We start from the raw sequence: 21,526 nt of genomic DNA, 5'->3' as shown, positions 1-21,526 counted from the left end.
TAAGGATTCAGTGGATGCTCAACTTCAACAACTTCATTAATCATCATCGTTGGTGCAAAAGATCATGTCTGTCCTTAAATATTAAAGTGCATTTTTTAGGATCTTGGAGTATTATTCGATACAAAATTATTCTTTAATGCCCACATTAATTTTATTATTGTATTTCAAATTCGTATTCAGTTCTAGGCTTCATCCGTCGCAATACAACTGAATTTTCTGATCCCTATACCTATAAACTACTGTTTACGTCTGTTGTTCATTCTCACCTAGAATACGCTGTAATAATTTGGACCTTACGACCCACTCTCGATTAATAGAATAGAACGCGTTAAATTTTTTTTTTCTTAAGCAAGCATTACGTTTCCCCCGATTTTAGTCGCCTGTTCCATTCTATAATTCTCGGCTAAAGCTAATTAATCTAGAATCTCTTGCAAAGAGAAAGACAGTCCTTTCACTTTCGATTATTTTCAGTGTTGTTAATGTCATCGTCGGTCTGTCCCGATCTACTTGAGAGGATAAGCTCAAAGAAGTCTTCGAAATTTTTACCCTTTTTATGGGTACGAGTAATGTACCCATTGCTCGCGCACTTCGAGACTATAATTAATTATGTAATACCAGTCTGCTTGAGTTTGCATTATCCAGATCTAACTTTGTAAAAAAATTAAATTTAGTTACTTAATATTGTATTTATTTTGCTTGTTAATATTATAGTTCCCAAATTTCGCTTTCTTTTCTTTACATTTGTGTCTAGTTTGTAAGGTAATTTGTACTGTAGATTATTAAAATAAATAAATAAATGGATAAAATCTTTGAATATTTATTATAAATAGTTTAATTGTACTTTCTTTCACATACGAGAGCATTGTTGCAGCGTTTGGTGGTATGTCCAAGCCGTTGGCAGACTTTGCACGTCATCGGATTATGGTAGTAGGGTTTTACTTTTGCACTTCGCCAAGACACATCAACTTCACCAGGAAGCTCGTAGAGGTCAAAAGTAAGTAATACAATTCCAGTGAACTGTACTCCTTCTATTTTTTTGGAAAATTTGTGTACTCCGACCACACCTTGTTTACTCAGGTCTTCGATTATCTCTTTCTCATTAACATTATTTAAACAACGAGCTTATATTGTTCCTTTTACGCTTTTGAGGCTTTCATGATATTTTACCTTAATTTCACAATTCAATTTGTTGGGGAAATTTAAGGTTTTTTCACAAGCAACAGGAGAATGCCAGCACGTAATTCGGAAATTGAAATGATTACTTTACTGATGGCTTTTAGAGCTTTATGTACGGCGAAGCAAGAATATTTATAAATGGGCTTGGGCTATCTTTTCTTGAATGGTGCAATTCCGGGAAATTAAGTGGAGTGTACGATGGTTTTTTTTCTTTTAGGAAGGGAGTCCGAGGCAAGCGGCGCAAGCTTGATTATTACTCGGCACGACGATTTGCGAATGTTTATGCATTGAGTAAGTAATATTATCATAATACCACGGAGTCGAACCAACACGCTATTCGAATTAAATACGATCCAATGGACCACTATTTGGTCCATCGAACTTTTTCAACGGCCCAGGAGCAGTGCTTTCGCAGAAGCACTAGGACGAAAAAGTCTAATAATCCTATGTTCCATACACTCAACAGTAAACCAGCTAGTTGTAAATAAAACATACTTGTCAATTATCAGTCTCTTAATTCCAAGTTCTTCTGGTTCATATTTAAACAAATTTCACATTTCGCATTTTTGCCTTATAAATAGATATGTATGTATGTACCTGCATACGAAATATCATCATTCTTATGGGAACGTAGAAAAACAAACGCACATACATAAAAGCATACACTATTCCTTGCGACAATATTTTCCTATCCCTAATCCATACATCTGTACGTACATATAAGTCGGCATACATATATATGCACCGGCACGCACTCCCCACGACAAAAGTATCACCATTTGCCAAATTCCGAACAATTCTAATATTATATACAGTAGGTTCTGTTTTTATGCGGTAGATACGTTCCGCAAGAAACATCATAAAAAAAGCTACTAGTTCTATAGTAAAACTATAGATACGTTTCAAATGCTAAAACCGCATAAATCTGAAATAATGTAATAAAATCGCATAAAAAAGGACACTAGTCCCATATTATAACTATAGATACGTTCCATAGACCGCATGAATCTGAAATAATTAAATAAAATCACATAAACAAAATATTGTATTTTTGAAAATTATATCTTTATTTAAGAAACGTCAGAATCGAAAAATAAATTTAAGTCAGAAATAGAATCAGACAATACCCACATGTTGCACGTTCGTTTAGGATTTGGCGTAAAATCACTTTCGTCACTTTAGGAAATGTACACGTCTGATCTAGATAGTTATGCAGGCGGTTCCATACTTGTAGGGTTAGCATTTCTGATGTAATCTGTGATGAGTTTTTGCTTAGCTGGTTTGGAATCTTGTTTATATGTACAATTCCCGATAGGTCGACATGCATTTTCGTACTTTAAAAAAAAACCCGCACTATTTCAAAACCGCATAAAAAAAAGCGGCATAAAAACAGAACCTACTGTATTGCGATTATCACAATGGGCCTACAGCAGGCCTTGGTGTGTCCACCGACAACCACTACCTATATTGCGAAGTTAGCATTATATATATATGTACGAACATATGTATGTATATGTATGTGATCGGCATAAATGCGTATATTTTAATAAATAATTTAATAACATAATTAAAAGTAACGTTTACATTTTTATGAAGATTTAAAAAAAAATAATAATTATCAAAAAAATTAAATTTAAATAAAAAATAAAGGGTTTTTCAATTGGCGCGGGTCGATTTTGGCGCCCTGGGGCAACCATTTTGTTTTGTTGATATCTGTCAAATCTTTTGTTTATTATTCAGTTGTTTATGAAAAATCATCATGGCAAGTTACACGATTGAAATGATAAAACTTTATTATCAAAATGAGTGTTCATTAACGCAAACGTTTTTCAATTGCCGCGGGTCGATTTTGGCGCCCTGTGGCAGCCATTTTGTTTTGGGGACATCTGTCAAATCTTTTGTTTATTATTCAGTTGTTTATGCCATATCATCATGGCAAGTTACACGATTGAACAGCACGTTCAAATGATAAAACTTTATTATTAAAATGAGTGTTCATTAACGCAAACATTGCGCGCATTGCGCCCATTTTTCGGTAGACGTGGTGGCCCTTCCAAATTCTTATGGCCCATATTAAACCATATGGACCTAGACGACATGTGGTTCCAGCAGGACGGCGCTGCGTGCCACACAGCAAACGCCATTTTATTCCATTTCAACATCTACCCGCCCTTATTGAAAAACCCTTTAGAAGTGAATGTACAGAGATGCCGGTCTCAATCATAAAGTAATTCAGTGAAGCAATAAAACATCGCAGACACAGGTGCGTTCTAAAACTTGCAACAAATTTACATGTTAGGCTCACACATCAACTGATCTCGAAAGCATATGTTGTATGCCATATTTTTCAATTTCCTGGAATGGCCACATGACATTGACATCTAGGGAAAGCATGCAGAAGTTAAAAATTTGGTCATATAAAATTATTTGTCACGAAATATAAACTTATAGTACACTAGCGTTTTCTATTTGCAAAAATTGCTACTTTTTTGAACAGAGTGTGCAGTTTGGAAATCATACCGAAGCATATGTACTTATTTGTCAGAGTTCCCGTTTTTATAGATATGGTTTCTACCCTGATGTACTTACCCCTTTATATTATTTAGTCCATTGAATTCTACATACATATATGATTTTCGTAACCTTGCATTTCATTTAGATATGTATATACTTTCCAATTCTATATTATTTAATTATTTGCGCTGTATTTTTATATGTTTTAATTATATTCCTAGTATCCATAATTAGTTCTCCTGGCTGTGTTCAAACTTGTTGTTAACAATTATTTCTTAACGAGTCATTTTATTTATCAAATTAGATGTCCAATTAAAATTGCTAATTTCACGTTAGATGTACATTTTTTTTTTTTTTGTTTTTTGGTTTTTGTTGAACATACGAATTTTTGTAAGTATGTATAAAAAAAAGCTATTTTAAAAGCCCAGGTAAAATGAAACAAAAACTTCTTTTCAGTAACAATTATATTTTATTTATAGACTCGTTATCCATTGGTGTTGCCTAGAAATTTGTTGTTCTTGTTTCAAGTCTGGTAACGTTCTAAAACGCTTCTTATTTTTATTTTCTTTTTATGTTCATTTTTATTTATTGAATAACCACCTTAACGATTTAAATTTTATATATGAAATAGAGATACACATGTGTATATGTAGGTAGTGCATCCATTTGTTGTTGTACATTTTATAAAAATGTATTAGCAAACATTTTTGTTTTAAGTTTTTGCCTTAAACTAAAATACAATAAGCTCCGCAAACATTTCTTGTTTGAGTATACCCGAAAGCGTTTTGTATTTAGTTCCCAATGTTGCATATATTTGAACGGCACCTCGCGGATCTGACGATTTAAAATGATATTCAAGCTCTTGTTATTTAACTTACATAGCAATCCAGAATGTATACAGGGAGGTTCGACGGATATTTTCTTTACCGATGGGCCCAAGAAGGAAATAAGGTGTTCGGCCGGAGGGTACTTAAAGGATAGTAATAGGTATCACAATGCTATGGGGGAAATGGCAACTGTTTTCCAAACGGAAATTTTGCCGTCCTGAAAGTAGTCGAATGGGTAATCGAGAGGAGATGGAGCGGGAAACAGATTGGAGTTTCCAATGACAGTCAGGCTGCACTGAAGGCCCTGGAGAATGCGAAGCAAACCTCGAAGATTGTTCAAGAATATAAGAAGTTTATACTGTCGCAAAACAGAACAGGCTTGTACTTATATGGATTCTAAGACTCTCAAGGAAACGAAATTGCCGATGAATTGGCCAACCGTGGATCAGCGGTTCTCCCACAGGGACCAGAGCCAATAATCGGAATCAGTTCCGCAGGAATCATGAATTGGATCAGCGATTATGTAGGTAATCTACATAAAGCGCGAAGGTCCGGTCTAGAACGCTGCAGAACTGCAGAGTGTTTTGTGACAAGTCCGAACAGAAAGCTGTCAAACTGTCTACTAAAACTTAGAAGGAAAGACGTTCGGTTGATGGTCGGTATCATTACAGGACACAACCCATGGGGTCAGCATATGATCACCATTGGAATCATTGAGGACCCAGTGTGCCTATCATGCTTGGAGGAGGCGGTTAGCACTGAGCACTTTCTCTGTGAGTGTCCTGACTTTGCTACAGTAAGGCTACGAATTTTATGTTCCGATGTCATGAGAATGAGTAATATTCGTTCTCTAAAACTGGAGGTTATTTACAGATTTGCCAAATAATCTGGAAAATTCTCACAGGACTAACTACCGTTATCTCCGTCTCTATTCTTTCCTATCTCTTTCTCTGATACTTGTCTCCTTTTCTCCTTGACTATCCACCCTCTTTCTTTCTATTAGGAGTCACCAAATTTCTGGGAGCTTCTTGCCTCGACCTATTCAAATTTCAAGTTACATATACATGTAAGAGGAGTATATATATTTTTTAAACGCTGTTGGGCTTTTGAAGTCCCAAGTGAGCAGTTTGGTAATATTATTTATACTGATTGTAGCTGTATTGTATATTTATTGAACATAAATGTGGATACATTAAAAGTTAAGATTCAAATGTCTTAATCGTAAAATACCTCAAAACATCTCATGAGATGTCCAGGAAATATTTAACTAGAACCATGAAGTTACTAATATCCAACATTATTTTCGGGATATTTGGGAAAGGACTAAGAGTCGCCCACTACGACTTCTGTAGCATTTGCCGGAACAGGGAAAAGTCATAAACATGAGATGCTCCATTCTGTAAATAATCAGCAGTATTGGGGCGAAAATGAATTGTTTCGGAATTTTTAGACGGTATGAGTGCTGTTTCTATGTCTTTAAGTAGAAAGGTAGACTGGATGAGTAGAGTGGATGACAAAGTTATCTACTTTTTTGTAATTGTTTTGCTTGTTTGTATACATTCTGATTTAAATTTCGGCACTCAAACCACCAATTTCAAGAAATCATAAAAGAAAACATACACATTTTGTTTTGTGCTAGTGCTATTACGTTGTATGGATTCGCCTTGAATAAAAACGTCTAAGACTATCACTTATTTGTGCATTACGAAGTGCAGAAACTTAAAAGAACATAACAACATATACACCACAATGTACTACTACTTTGGGATAATCTACTGGATAGACTCATAAAATAAAACAAAATGGAGCAACTGTAATTAAATGTAAAATATAACCGATATCGGGTATTTTTCTTGCAGATCGGACGCAAAAGAATGCAGCGCTTGCATATAAAAAAGCTCTCATAATAATTTTTCTGAGCTCACTTTACATTTTGAGTAATATACATAAGTTTATGCATGTTTTGTTAAGTGGTATATGAAAAGAAATTAAATACTTTTGTATTGAATTCTCAACAAATATCTTAAATATTATCTATCGTATAGGAGTATTTACCTCTGAATTAAAGTTTATTGACAGCTGGTCATATTTTTATGCAGATATATATCTTAATATGTACTCAGTACTCTTAATAATAACCACTAAAGAAATTTTTAAATATTTAGTATATGCATATGTATGTACGTGATTCGGTAATGCGAGCCACAAACAGAATGGATTGAAATTCGTTTCAACTCTGGATTGGCTGAGAATTTTCATTTCACGATCTCAAAAGAAATGACAAAAGGCGTCAAATTCGATAAGCACACAATCGATTGCAAGAAAAACAAAAATGTTTGTCTACTTTCAATCTGTTGTAAATACCGTCAAACATACGTCTTTTTTCAACCGATTTTATGATTTGTTGCCTGTGTGTAGCCCGCATATCTGAAAATTTCTTCACTGGGAAGTTTGTATATTTACTGCGAATTATTAATTTGGTTCAATCATCAAAGCTTCTTACTTACATGTAAATCTGATACCTTACATATACACATGTACACCTTACATATAAAACAAATGCAAAATTTATCATAAAATTTTAGTGATTTGATTTAAATTTAGCACAAGATACTCCAATAAATATGAAAGAACTGCCAAATTTAAAATACATTTTTATGGATTTGGTTTCAATTTAGCACTCGATAAGCTAATACACTAAGCAAAATATGTAGCAATATGGGACATTGATCAAATAATTGTTTTTATCATAAAGTAATTAGAGTAATTAGATTATTTGTATCGCTCAATGTAATGGAAGAAAACAAATTTCAGAATATAATATTTTAAAGGATTTACTGCAGCCTCTTATTGTAAAAAACCTAACTTCTTCAAGAGCATAAACACAAATAGATAGGTTTGTATATGGGACAAAACTAAATCTTATGAAACAATATATTATATGTACGGATGTTATGTATTGCGGCTGATGCTAGTCGTAGTGGTATGTACGAGGGACTAAACGAAAAACGAGTACTAAAAAGTTATTTTCTCTACATCAAAATTATTTATTTCCTAACAAAAACTACTCAACTTACCAGAAGATGTTTTTAAAATTGTGAAATGTACATATATAAAAATACCATCAAATTACCATAACAAGAAATAAAGTGTTCACGAACACGCTTAGCTATTTCACAAGGCGAATTGAGTACTTATGGTTGCGCCTTCCTAAAGCAGATACTTTATATTTGGCGATTTTGGCAACTATTTAGATCCCTTGACAATACAAAACAAACAATAGGAGGAGAAGTGCCGCGTGTTAAATTGTGAAAACACAAATTAATATTATGCCTCCAAATACAGTTTTTTTGCGTTTTTATACGGAAGACGGCGTAAGAAGAAAAAGTGTGTGTCTGTGCATATACATAACTGCTTGTTTTTGGTAGTTTCTATTACTTTCCGCTACTCTTCCTCTTCACAAACAACTTCTGCTCGCTTATTCATGGGCTCTGTTGACACAGCGACTTCGGAAGGCCGAACTATGCTTTTTATCATCCTTGGCTATTTCCCTCTAGAAACTCAACTTTCAGGAAAGTTTCCAACGTAACGGGGTTTGAAACAAATAACTAAATAATTGAAAACCACCACTAATTCGTAAATAGATTTGAGATTGTTATAAAGCCACTCAAGAAAATAATATGCATATATGTTAAAATAAAAACTAAGTTTGTCCCATATAGCTATTTCGATTAGTGTCAATGTAAAAAAAAAATTTTACTAATTTATTTTCGGCTTAGCATAAGATAACGCAATAATTCAGTGTCATTTTATTTCATTCACTGCTACTTATCATCATTATTTTGCTTTATTTCATTTTTTTGAAGTTTATTATACAAAGATCAGAAAGATCTTCCCACCACCACAATTTTGTATTTACTCGTGTTAAAAATATTCATTAGCTTGAATGCCAAAACTGTGTTTGTTTTTACTGCTGTTAATTTGTTATTTGTTGGCTGCTTGCTGTAGTCACAGATCTAGCTAATACTTTCACGATGTGTGAGTATGCTTTTATTTTTATTTTCCTTAAACGGCCGTCTCGGTATGACTATGAGAAGAGAGCCGCTCCACGTCGATTTCGGGGATCGTTAACTCATCTGGGATATTATCAGCATATTCTATAGACGAAGTCTCAGAGAGGCGCTTGCTCAGCGATGTTTGCTTGCGTAAAACTTCAGCCAAAGAGGTGTTGGTGTGCTCTCCATAGCGGCCGTCGAGTCCTTGGCGAAAAGCATTGACCACACGAATCTAATCGGGCCAGATAAATATAAAAGAAGAGTACAACAAAGAGGTGTGTACGAAGGCAATAAAGAGACAAAAAGAGCCATAAATACGGAGAGAAAAAAGTCGGGCAGGTTTTTGTGATTAGCATTGATGGCGGTTGATCGGACGATTTGTTGATTGATTAATTGGCAGTGTGTACAGGGTAGACGCCATTAGACGTGCAGATACGAGCACATACACAAATATTACATAGGTAGAAGGTTAGCGCGAACAGAGAAATGTGAGTTACCAAACGGGTACAGTCGTAATCGAAAGCGTTTGCGTGGGCGGGGCGTTGACGTAATGTGCGGCCATATTCATGGCATGGGAGGAGTTGGTTCATTCAATGATATGTGTGGAAATAGAAAGATAAAAGACAAATATAAATATCATGTGTTGAAAAGTCATCTAGAATCAATGTTAAAGGAAAAATATATAAATGTTTAAAAATTAAAAATTCATAGAACGAAAATCGGGAAACAAAAGCACGTTTAAGGCGCAACGCAAATATTATTAAAATTGCGCATATAACGCATATGTAAGAGATAAGTTGTAAATTGTATATTGACAAAAATGTACCGAATAAAGGGAATAAAATAAAACGATAATATTTTATGTAACATTTGTTCATATTTATTTGCAGTTACATAATATAGAAGGCGTTATTAGTAAGTTAGATAATGTTATATAATATATTAATATTGTAAATTTCGTTTTAAATTTTGTTGCATTTGATAAAACAATAATAATATTTACATAAATTGTTCGTACATAGCAACAACAGAAACACAAAAGCACTAATAATTACCCATTGAAGCATGATGCCATGTTTTTTGGCATATCCATACATACATACATACATAAATGCCGAGAGTGGATAAGTACATGGTGGTGCAGTGGATGAGTCAATATCATGCATTAAAGTGGAAACATTTGGAAAAAGGGAAATATCATAATATGGCTGGCTAACTGCACTTGTACACTTTGTATCCAGCCAATTTTAAATGACGGGGGCTATATCGGACGAAGTTTGAAAAAAATAGTGCCTCTATAGTGCTTTATACCATTGTAATTTGGCCCAATATGTAGCCAATATAGCTACAGCGCATTACGCCAATTTCATTTGAGTTTTATTGAAAAGTAACAAAATCAGTTATGTAGCAAAATAGGAGAACCCGGCAATTGGTCCAGAATTTAGGTCAATAGAAAGGAAATTTTGTGAAAGGAAATCTTAATGCAGATGGGTAATTTAAAGCTAGCGATATGGTGTACAGAACTTAATGATAGGAATAATAATAGTAACTCTACAGAAATTAAAAGGATTCTGTTTTTTACTTATTTCTGTAAAAAATGCACTTATTTCTATTAACAAAAAAATTGTAAGCAAAACTATTAAAGTTCGTTACTTTATTAGCTAAATAATATGTGGAGTTTATTTGCGGTACAATCCTCAAAAGATAATCAAGTGAGTGAAAGTTGAGTGAAATGAAAAATTAATGAAAGAATTAGACACCAGTAGATATTTAGCAGTTGTCAGGAATATCAAAAATGAAGAGTGCAAAGCGATGTTTACAGCAAAAAATACTTGTAATAATAAAAACAAAGCAACAAGAGGGAGAGCTGCCTAGGTGAATTGCGAATGCGCTGTAGAAACTAGGTAATTCGCGAAGTATGATACTTAGTGAATTGCTAAGAGAACGGATTACGTCCCGTGGGAACATAGCATTAACATAGAGAGCTGTTGGTTTTAGGCTCTTAAGTTAAAGTTTTTACGTAAATGGAGAGCCGTGAGAGAATCATGCAGCCATTTATATATTGTGGTTTACCTATTTTTAATAAAATTCTTCCAAATATGTGGTACAAAATTGATATTTCCTTTAAATGTAAAACATATGGCAATGCGTCAAAGGAAACTGTCCAAAATACAGACAGAGCAAGAAAAAGAAGAAAACATTGTCAATATATAGTGAGTGAAAATCTCTAAAACTAAATCAAAAGTCTTAGATCTTGGCTAACAAAGCTCTAACTGTAAAAGCTCGGGTCCGACGTAACTTATTAAAACGGAGTGGTTTGAATTTTTTCTTTTCTGGCGTCATATCTTGTTAAACTCAAGCCAAATGCGATAGCCGAACGACAGCCTGGTTCATATGCTGTTTTTTTCAGATACTCGTGTCTTTAAATCTTATATGTAAACGTTAGAAGTTATAAAGCGTTTTTCAGTAAGAGCGCTTCAACTTTTGAACTTTTTTGAATAAAACACAAACGGTTTGACTTTTTTAACTAATTTTTTTTTTATTATCGAGTTTGAACATATACATTTAAGTATGAAATTCGATTTCTTTCGCATGACCACCGCGTGCACGTTTTACGAAGTCCAATCGTTGAACCCAATTTTCGACCAATCTTTTGCATAAATCGGCCGAAATTCCAGCAATTTCGCGTTCAATATTGGCTCTGAGCTCACAAATCGTCGCCGGCTTGTTACTGTAGACCAATGACTTCACATAACCCCAAAGAAAATAGGTCGACCGGTCCATTTCTGGAAATAATGCGCTCATCGAACTTACTCTTCAGCAAATCAATTGTAGCGTGTGCTGTGTGGCTTGTGGCCCCGTCCTGTTGAAACCACATGTCGTCTAAGTCCATACCATTCAATTGCGGCCAAAAATAATCGTTTATCATGTCGCGGTATCGATTTCCATTCACAGTAACGTGGCGATCGTTCTCGTCAACGAAAAAATATGGGCCAATTACGCCGCCGGCATGTAAACCGCACCAAACAGTGATTTTTTCGGGATGCAACGGTGCCTCATGAATCACGTGTGGATTGCTTTCTGCCCAGTAACGCATACTTTGCTTGTTGACAAAGCCATTGAGCCAAAAGTGAGCTTCATTACTGAAGATGATTTTTTAGAAAAAATCTGGATCATTTTCGAGCAACAGAACGATTATTTTCATAAAAAATTTGCAAGATTTGCAATCGTTGCTCAAGTGTGTAGCGTTCCATGATGAAATGTTTACTAATGAAGTTTACAAATGGCAAGCGAAAAATAAAAAATATTGCGTCGTTCGCCCTTCCTATCGGAAAAAAGTTGAAGCGCACTTATTGAAAAACGCTTTATTTAGACTTACAACCTTTAAATATCTGACTGTTAATTTTTAGTTTTAAGCTTACGCCGTATTGGATCAATGATGGCTCTAATATTGCAACCAATCGATGTTAATCGCGCTGTATAGTAAGTTACGCCATATTGTTGGAACCAAATGTCGTCGATGTTTAGCTGACTGAATCTTATTTCCAAAAACCAGTGAAAATGGCTCGATAGCGCCCGCCATTCACCGTAACGGCAGCTCCTTTCTTATTTCGAAAGAAATAAGACCGATAATACAATCTGCTATCACAACAGACAGCCAGAAGATTCGCCACTCGACTCTCACTCCTGCTCTCAGAGAGAACTGCCCAGCAACCTGGCATGCCCGAGCAATGAAGCAACATTTCTCGTTCTCTACGCATCGCCACCGAAGAAGAAATCGGATACCGGTGAGCCCGAAATAACAATTGGTATGACGGGGAATGTAATGCTGCCGCAGAAAGCAAAGATGCTGCCTATAGAGCCACGCTGCGATCGAGCGCAACGCGAGCCATGTGGGTCCCCTACGGGAGGCTAAGAAAGGAAGAGAGACGCATTATCAGAAAATAAACGAGAGGCCGAAATACGTGAGTGTGAGGAGTTTGGTGTATGAACCATCAAGTTTTCGAATGGAATCCAGCCTTACTAAGCGGTCTAGGTGAAGGACCTTACAAAGTCTCGCTGTTTCCCTCATTTCTTCGACGTTACTGCAGAAATTTCTATAGGATTCAAGTTTGGCTTTCCGTACTTTTTTCTTATATTCTCTCTGTGTAAGTCGATGATTAGTCCAGTCCTCTTCTGTTTGGATCTTTAAGGCCTTATGAAGAAGTTTTTTGGACCGTACACGAAGCTTCGACAGTTCAGGGTTCCACCAAAGAACCGCTTTTCCCTGTCAACTGTGCCTGAGTGGGCACAGTTCCTCGAAGCAATTGATTAAAGTACCTTCTTATTTCTCAGTAGCATCTTCAATCATTTCTATTGATTGGAGTTTTTCCAGGTTTGGTAATGGCTCTGTTACAAGCTCGCCATACCTGTTCCAGTCCACATTTCGAAGATTCCTACCGGAAGGTATTGATATTGTGTCAATTCCCAGTCGGAATTCGATTAGACGATGATTAGAAAGAGAGTCCTCTTCCAAAACTCGACATCGGTTGACTTCATTTCCAACTGACCTATTGGTAAGTGTTAAGTCAATCACCTCTTTTCTTTTCTCCTTTTGGTAACAAAAGAATGAACTTGTTGTTTTCGCGGGCTGGAGTTTTTGCAATCACTTTTTCCAGCCTTTCTCGGGAAAAAGCATTGGAACAATGCACCTTTACGATGCCGTCCACCACGTTTTTACTCTCGAAAGTAGGCGCGTCTTTCGACTCACCGATAGCTTTCCAGAGATAGCTGTCCAGACAGTCTTGTTGCCCTTTGGACAACAGACCGTCTTGTTTGTCGGTATGTATCTCTACCGTCATTGCCTTTGCTACAATTCTCGCGAATGATTCGCCAGACGTTGACGGAAGTCATTCGACATTTGAGGTCGCTTAGCCTTTGCCTTGTCCGGTAAAGGTTTGTCTGCCTTGAATTAGGTCGAGGATGCAGGCATATTCGACTTCCGTCTCTCGACTTTACTCTTCTTTGCCTAGTTGCCCGTTAACTGAGTTTTTCAATTACACTCTGGAACAAATTCAGGTTAGCAAAAATTAGGTCCATTCTGAGAGTGGCGGGTGAAAATAGAGGCGAAATTAGAAGACCCGTATCGCGCCGTTTTTTTATGTTAGTTCGAATTTTTTTTTAATCGGCCTTCGAAGTTTGCAGTCAAATGCCGATTTTCAGTATATTGTTTCATAAGTACCACAAAAATTTTCGAAATCAATTTCAAAAATTGTAATTGTTGCACAGGTCTCTAGCAATAATTTGGCTTTTACAGATTGAAAAAATATCAATTAGTCGACGAGTTATAGCCAAAAAACCATATAAACAATTTTGCTCCGATTTCGAACTTCGAAGGCCGATTAAAAAAAAATTCGAACTAACATAAAAAAACGGCGCTATACGGGTCTTCTAATTTCGCCTCTACTTTCACCCGCCTCTCTCAGAATGGACCTAATTTTTGCAAACCTGAATTTGTTCCACAGTGTTTTGATAAAGCTGATGTAAAACATTTTAACAATATACTGTTAAGCAATCGTAGTAGAAACTATTTTCCAATCAATCGTAACGTAACACGAAATGAAATTGATAACTGCATTATAAATTTAAATAAAGCCATCGATACAGCTCTTAACTTAGGAGCTGTTCCTAAAATAGAAGTGCACAATCGTGGGCTTACAAATCTACCTAGTGATATACTAGATTTAATTTCTGAAAAGAAATTATGCGTTAAGATGTGTTAATCGTCAAAGGAAAAACACTTTGATAGCTATAGTGCCTAATATTAGTAAGATTATAGAAGAGCGTATTTGCATACACGAAGAAAAATGCTGGACAAATTACTTCTCCAATATACGCATGAATAAAAAAAAACATACAATAAAATTAAGGGACTATGTGAATTAAAAACAGTGTCAAAAATCCCAGACCTTGTAATTAATCAATACGATATTGATATTGACATCCCTTATGCATATCCGGCTGGCAACAACAGTAGTAACAACATTGTTCATACAGAAAACGTACATAAAATAAATGCACTAGCTTATAAGTTTGGACAAATACATCGCCAGAACCAACAACTCGGAGATGCAAATTCAGCTCATGTCGAAAGTAGTGCATTAGAATTAACTAACACAGCTGAGCCAATTGTATATGGGTATTTCCAAACTGGCGTGACGTGACATTTGTATGACTAAATGTCAAAAAAAAATGCTTTACTTAACATTTCGAAAAATTTTATATGCATAGTTGCATTGCAATAAAGGGGACTTTACTTTAGTAAACAAGTTACCGAAATTTATTAACAACACTAAATAATATAAGCTAATAGGACTATGAATAAGTTCGTGCGGTTTTTTTCGAAATTTGAAACTTTATTGACGTAAAATGGTTACAAATTTAATATTCAAAATATTGTCCATCGCTTACTACTACTTTTTCCCATCTTTCTGGCAATTCACGGATTCCCTTTGTGAAAAATTCGGTCGGTTTTGCCGCAATCCACGAATCGATCCATTTTTTGACTTCATCGTAATTACGGAAGTGCTGGTCAGCCAGGCCATGTTGCATCGATCGGAAGAGATAGTAATCGGATGGCGCAAGGTCTGGACTATACGGCGGGTGGGGTAGGACATCCCATTTGAGCGTTTCTAAGTATGTTTTGACCACTTGTGCAACATGTGGCCGAGCATTGTCATGTTGCAAAATAACTTTGTCGTGTCTATCGGCGTATTGCGGCCGTTTTTCTCGCAGTGCTCGGCTCAAACGCATCAATTGTCGTCGGTAGACATCCCCCGTAATCGTTTCATTCGGTTTCAGTAGCTCATAATACACAACACCCAGCTGGTCCCACCAGATACACAGCATAACCTTCAGGCCATGAATATTCTGCGCCGACGTCGATGTTGAAGCATGGCCAGGGTATCCATACGTTGCCCGACGTTTTGGATTGTCGTAATGGACCCACTTTTCATCGCCAGTCACAATTCGATGCAAAAAACCCTTTCTTTTGTGCCGTTGAAGCAGTTGTTCGCATGCCATAAAACGGCGTTCAACGTCTCTTGGCTTCAATTCATACGGCACCCAATGGCCTACCTTTCGGATCATTCCCATGGCTTTTAAACGTTTGGAAATGGTTGATTGATCAACTCCCAAAGTTTTTGCAACCTCTTCTTGCGTTTGAGCCGGATCTTGATCGAGCAATTCCTCCAATTCGGTATCCATGAACTTTGGCGGCGCACCCTCGCGTTCTTCGTCTTCCAAGCCAAAATCACCACTTTTAAAGCGTGCAAACCACTTCTGGCACGTTCGCTCAGATAGAGCATGCTCACCATAAACTTCCACCAAGATACGATGACTTTCGGCTGCTTTTTTCTTCATATTAAAATAATGAAGAAGAATTCCCCGCAAAAACACATTATTTGGCACGAAATTCGACATTTTCAAGTGTGGTAAAAATATTGTTGTTTACGCTTCAAATAAAAAACTTATACTGACGTTTGTGCCTTACGACAGTAGCTCTCCAATGAATGTTTGGAAATGTGGATCGATGGAATAATAATCAAGTTACGCCATCTGTTGTAAAACCGCACGAACTTATTCATAGTCCTATTAATATATAGGCTGGCGTGACGTTACAAAACACGGAAGTCCCCCTTATCTTGAATTTTGAAAAAGCATAATTCTTCGAATTTTGTAGAACTATTCGAGTGAAACTTTTTGTCAGGATATTTAAATATTTAAGGTTCACATTACAATATCCTATGTTAAAAAAATGGTTTCGGTTTTTTACCACACAAAGTCTCTGGCGTGACGTTACCTGACGTTATGTTACTGAAATTTATATAAATTATTTTTTTTGTTGATATATTTTTACATTTTTTTGTAGAAATTTCAAATAGAAGGGGTGTATGTAGATATTCAATTCGGGTTAGCGCTGTGATTTTGATGTTTTGAGACAAAAAACCAAATAAATAGGCACATAACTTTTGACATTTAAAAATAAAACATGCATTTTATTTCAAAAATACGATTTTGTTTATTTAAATATTCCAAGTTAATTTTATTATTATACAACACTTTTATGTGAAAACGCAGTCTCGGCTGCTTTTATTTGCCTGTCTTCGCTGCTTGATAAATGATGAATTTTATATATTCCACAAATTTTCGGCAACTCATTCCACTTTTCTATTAGCAAAACAGAAAACTCTTCTATTTGCTGTGTGGGAATGTAAACTAAGTTAACTCAAAATATATGATTTCGAGCACATTGGTAAAAGAAACTGCAGTATCCAAAATTATATTTTTCGTTTTTGTTACCTGCCAAACTTTTCGTTTTATCGTTGCTCCTACCCCATCGACCGCACCTTTACCATGAGAAGTTGCAAAACACTTCCACTCTAAAACTTTGCAACCAAATTCAAAAACAAAATCTGGCAGGCTTCGCGCAATATACTTATTTTTAAACTGAGAGCTACTTCCATCCGAAAAAATATAATAAATATAATATAATATTAAATATTTTGAAATTGCCCATGTTCTTTTTTGATTATATCTACAAGTTTTGTTAAAAAACAGCACACATCGAATTTATTGTGAGTGAGTTTGTCACTGATTATAGAGTACGATTTTACTTCGCCAACCAACCAAGCAACGCTAGTGAAAATTATAACTTGACGGTAGCTAAAATGTGCGCTTTGCACCTCATTTTGACAAGTTAACCTATAATTCTCTGTGAAGTCAATTTGAAGAATTAGATCGTCGGAGCTAATGCCATTTTTTTGCTTTCGAAATAGTTTTGTTGGGAACGTTTAATAAAAAAGTGGCGTTTAAACAAAGGTAACTGGGCATCTAGTTCGTACAAAAGATCAGACAAAGATCCTTCGGTGTATGTCAAAGCAATGCGGTCTTCAACTTTGCGCCAATGTTTCCATTTAACAGATTCATCCATCAATGGCTAATATTTTAAGGGCATTAATTCATTTCTTACACCCTGAACACATGGTTTGCACTTGTTCATCATACATTTTTCGTTTTTAATGTTGCAACAAGCAGATTTCAAAGTTGGATGAAAAAGATTTTATAAAATCCGCACTGATTTCCAAAACAAATGCAAAATTGGCGTGATGCTTGCAAACACACATATTATGTGGTATCTTGCATGATAGTTGCACATGTTTTGGTCGCAATTCGTAAAATGCAGAAACGAAGTTAGTAGTTTTCTCCAATTTGTAGAGTTCGTACGACTCAGCAACAGATAGCACCATAAAACGCTTGGCCACTACTTCCCCATCGACAATCAATGTGTCCTTTCTACCTGCGGCTTGGACACTAATATCATCTCTTGAGTAAAAGTCTACGACAAACTGTTTTTTTTTCTTGTATTGCCGATTTAGACTCGTTCTTCAATGATAATGTACCATATTTTTTGTATAACAAATCAACAATATACCTTATTTTCTGTGGGTCGGCCGGCAAAGCAGTTTTGGTTTTTTTTAATGCCTTTCCTATTGTTTGCCTGTGAGGGCTGATTGGCTTCTGGGCTATATTGTATGGCACATTCATTTTTCTTTCTCAGGCGAAATGCTTGTTGTCTTTTACAATTTTGTTTTCTTATTGCATCACTTTTATGCTTGCTGGATTCTAACCTTTTTCTGTACTTTGATGCCCTCTCTTTTGCTTTTAAACGGCTTCTCTCCCGCCTCAGTGGGTCAGTTTTTAGTTTTTCCCTATAGCACTTTGAGTATTTTTTACAGTTACTCGAAGAATCCATCTACATAAGTCATGATTGAATTATAATTCAGAAAAAGCCATCACCTATCGAGAAAATTACTAACAATATGGCGTGACGTTACGAAACTTTGAAGCTCAATACGACAGAAATTCCTTGCTTAAATGGCGTAATTTTTAATTTAATTTGTAAACTTTATCAACTTTTATTAAAATACCAAATTATTTGCATCTACAATCGCCAGCGCAGTTATAATAAGACTAAATAGCATCTGTATAGCGTGACGTTATTGATGAATATCTTTTAAGAGTAAATGCAAAATTTACCGTTAATTGAAACGTCACTGCTCTTTTACCTTGATTTTACGCCTAGTTGTTGTTATTGCCAAATTGTAGCTATTAGAGTTGAATTGCAGAGTTACTCTTAGAAATTTAAACAGCAAAGAGAAAACGCTCTTGTAAATAAAAAAACTGATCACCAAGTGAACATGAAATTTGTGTTCCGATAACTCAAGAACGCAATTAAGGAAAATTTTGAAAACATTACTTTTGTGATATTTAAATAGTTTTCTTTAATAAATCAAGCAATTTTTTTTTGTTTAATCATAGTTTAGGTTTTCGGTTAAGGTAGACTTTTCTGTGGAAGTTTCCATATTTTACGAACAGCATAACAGCTGATGGTGAACAAACTGCAGTTGAATCTCGGTACACTTTTATAAACGCGGAGATATCGACATAATCTTACGATCAAAAATAATAAAAAGAGCTGTGGGGAAGGCGGTATCTCAAACTTTTTGCTAAAGAAAACAACAAACACATTCTGGAGATTCTTAGCAGTTATCTTTAATCACTCACTTAATATACGCTATTTCCCACTGGACTAGAAAACAGCAAAAATAAAATGCCTTCCAAAACCAAACACTGACCTAAGTTCTCTTCTTAATTACCGCCCAATATCTCTTCTTTCAAATATTAGTAAATTATTGCAAGATTTTTTACGTAAAAAAATAAAACAACATATTGTCTTACAACATGTCTTAAAAGATTATCAATTTGGGTTGCGGCCATATCATTCAACAAGCCACGCACTAACATTACTCTCTAATTTTATTTGTAGTAATTTAAATCGACGACAGGCGACGATCTTAGTCAGTAGAAGGGATCATATTTAAAACGTACAGGAAGTTCAACTTCGAAAAAAAATTTTGTATAATGTTGTATCGTTATTTAAAAGAGCGATAATTTTATGTTAATGAAGGTGGATTTAATTCTTTGACAAGAGACGTTAGCTTAGGTGTGCCACAAGGCTCTTTGTTGGTGCCAATTCTCTAAAACATCTTCTTAGCCGATTTCCTTGACCCACCATTAGGTTCCCAAATTAATAATTGCGATAAAAGTACTCATATACGCAGATGATATAATTATATATTATTGGGATCTCACCCACGCATAACCAAAGCCGACGAAGCCATTAACTCATACTTAAATTAATTAAATACATACTTTCACAAATGGAAAAATAAACTTCAATAAAAGCGAAACAACTATTGTTAAAGCAAAACGCGAAAACTTATATCCAAATGCTCGTAACTATGATCCCCAAATTAAAATGAACGGACTCAACATAAAAAAAAAACAAATTAAATACTTGGGCGTAATTTTGGATAGCAAATTCACCTTTGTATGACATGTAGATTTCATTTTGATAAAAGCAAAAAAAAATGTTCTTTAGCTATAGTAATTTAGTAAGAAGGCAAGGTGGCCTATCGAACTGTATTAAAATAAATATTTACAAACAAATAATTAGACCAATCATATCTTATGCTCATCCAATATGGTTCAACATTTCGTCGAACTAAATGGAGAGACTAAAACGATTTGAACGATAGGCCTTAAGAATTTGTAGCGGTCTCAACCGCCAACCTTACAGAAGTGGTATTTTTCGGAAAAGAATTTCTAATAAAAGTTTATATGAAAAATGTAAAATATCACGCAGAAACTTTTTCTTAATGAAGTCGTCAGTAAGATTTATTGATAAAATGACACTCCTAGAAAATGAACTGATAAATCAATATCTGTCAAAGACAAGGGACTAACTGAAAAATATTTATCACCAATATATTTAAAAATACTAAAAAATAATAATATGTTACATAAAAATAGTAAAGCAATCTATTATCATAGGCGATACAATACTTACAATTTCAACGATGAAAATTTAGTTTATAACATTGATAAATTTATAGCCAAATAAATTATAGAAGTCTAATATAGATTATCTCCTTTTTAAGCCCTTTTTGGGAGAATATAAATAAGTTTTAAAAATTATGCCAAATACATACAAAATAATAATCATAACCTAGTGTATATATCAAAAGAAATATAAGTTTTAAACTACCAGATAAATACAAATGTATGTTAGGATAACGCTAAACAATCTAATCTTATCATAACTTTGTAAACTCCTATGTTAAAATGATTTTAGGCAATAAATGAAATGAAATGAACAAGATCTGGCGTACTAAAACTATAGAAACTACAATGTACTAGTAAATAGAAATATGATTTACACTATTCATATCAAAACTTTTTTTTCCATAAAATAACGGATTGGATACTTATCTTAATGAATATCTGCTACCACAAAATTATACAATAACATTTTTGAAAAATGGTAGCAGAAAAAAAAATGCTTTAAAATATTTATTTGCTCCTCCATCGGATGTAGCTAGTGAGCAATTGTTCAGTGCTGCACGTTAGCTTTATACCGAGAAACAGTGCCGCTTGCATTGCAAGATGCAAATGTCGGTAAGACATTGTTTAAACATTACAATTTTAAATTATTCTACTGCATGTACACTTGTAAAACTAGTATTTTTTTTTTGGTATTTTTAAAAACATAAATACTCGTATGTATAGTGAAAATTCCTTCAGTCAACTTTTGTCCGCCCAGAGAGGTATCCGCTCAAAGGGAGGGTACCTCAACCTTTAAATTTATTAATTAGTTGAATACTTTTACTTATTTGAATAAAACAAAGGGTTTTCCAAAAACAGGTGTTATTTAGATTAGATTAGAGATGATTAACGATTTTTTATGGCCGGAATGGGATGCTATTGATCTGGACAACGTTTATTTTCAACAAGACGGCGCTAAGTGCCACACAAGCAAGGACACTATTGATATTTTACGGGAAAAGTTTCCGG

The 21,526-nt window shown here is 34.9% G+C and overlaps 1 long non-coding RNA gene across 1 annotated transcript in view; it reads right to left on the bottom strand.

The window, feature by feature from the left end:
- Positions 1-4,136: 4,136 nt before the first annotated feature.
- Positions 4,137-21,526, bottom strand: part of LOC128869177 (uncharacterized) — a 117,862-nt gene continuing 100,472 nt past the window's right edge. The window contains exon 3 of the long non-coding RNA XR_008455223.1: positions 4,137-8,804. This is a non-coding gene — a long non-coding RNA (uncharacterized LOC128869177). The remainder of the gene's footprint in view (positions 8,805-21,526) is intronic.

Source organism: Anastrepha ludens, chromosome X (assembly GCF_028408465.1).
Source record: "Anastrepha ludens isolate Willacy chromosome X, idAnaLude1.1, whole genome shotgun sequence".
In the NCBI taxonomy this organism is placed as follows: Eukaryota; Metazoa; Arthropoda; class Insecta; order Diptera; family Tephritidae; genus Anastrepha; species Anastrepha ludens.
The sequence above is the reverse complement of the archived record's forward strand: the minus strand, read 5'-3'. Positions and strand labels throughout refer to the sequence as shown.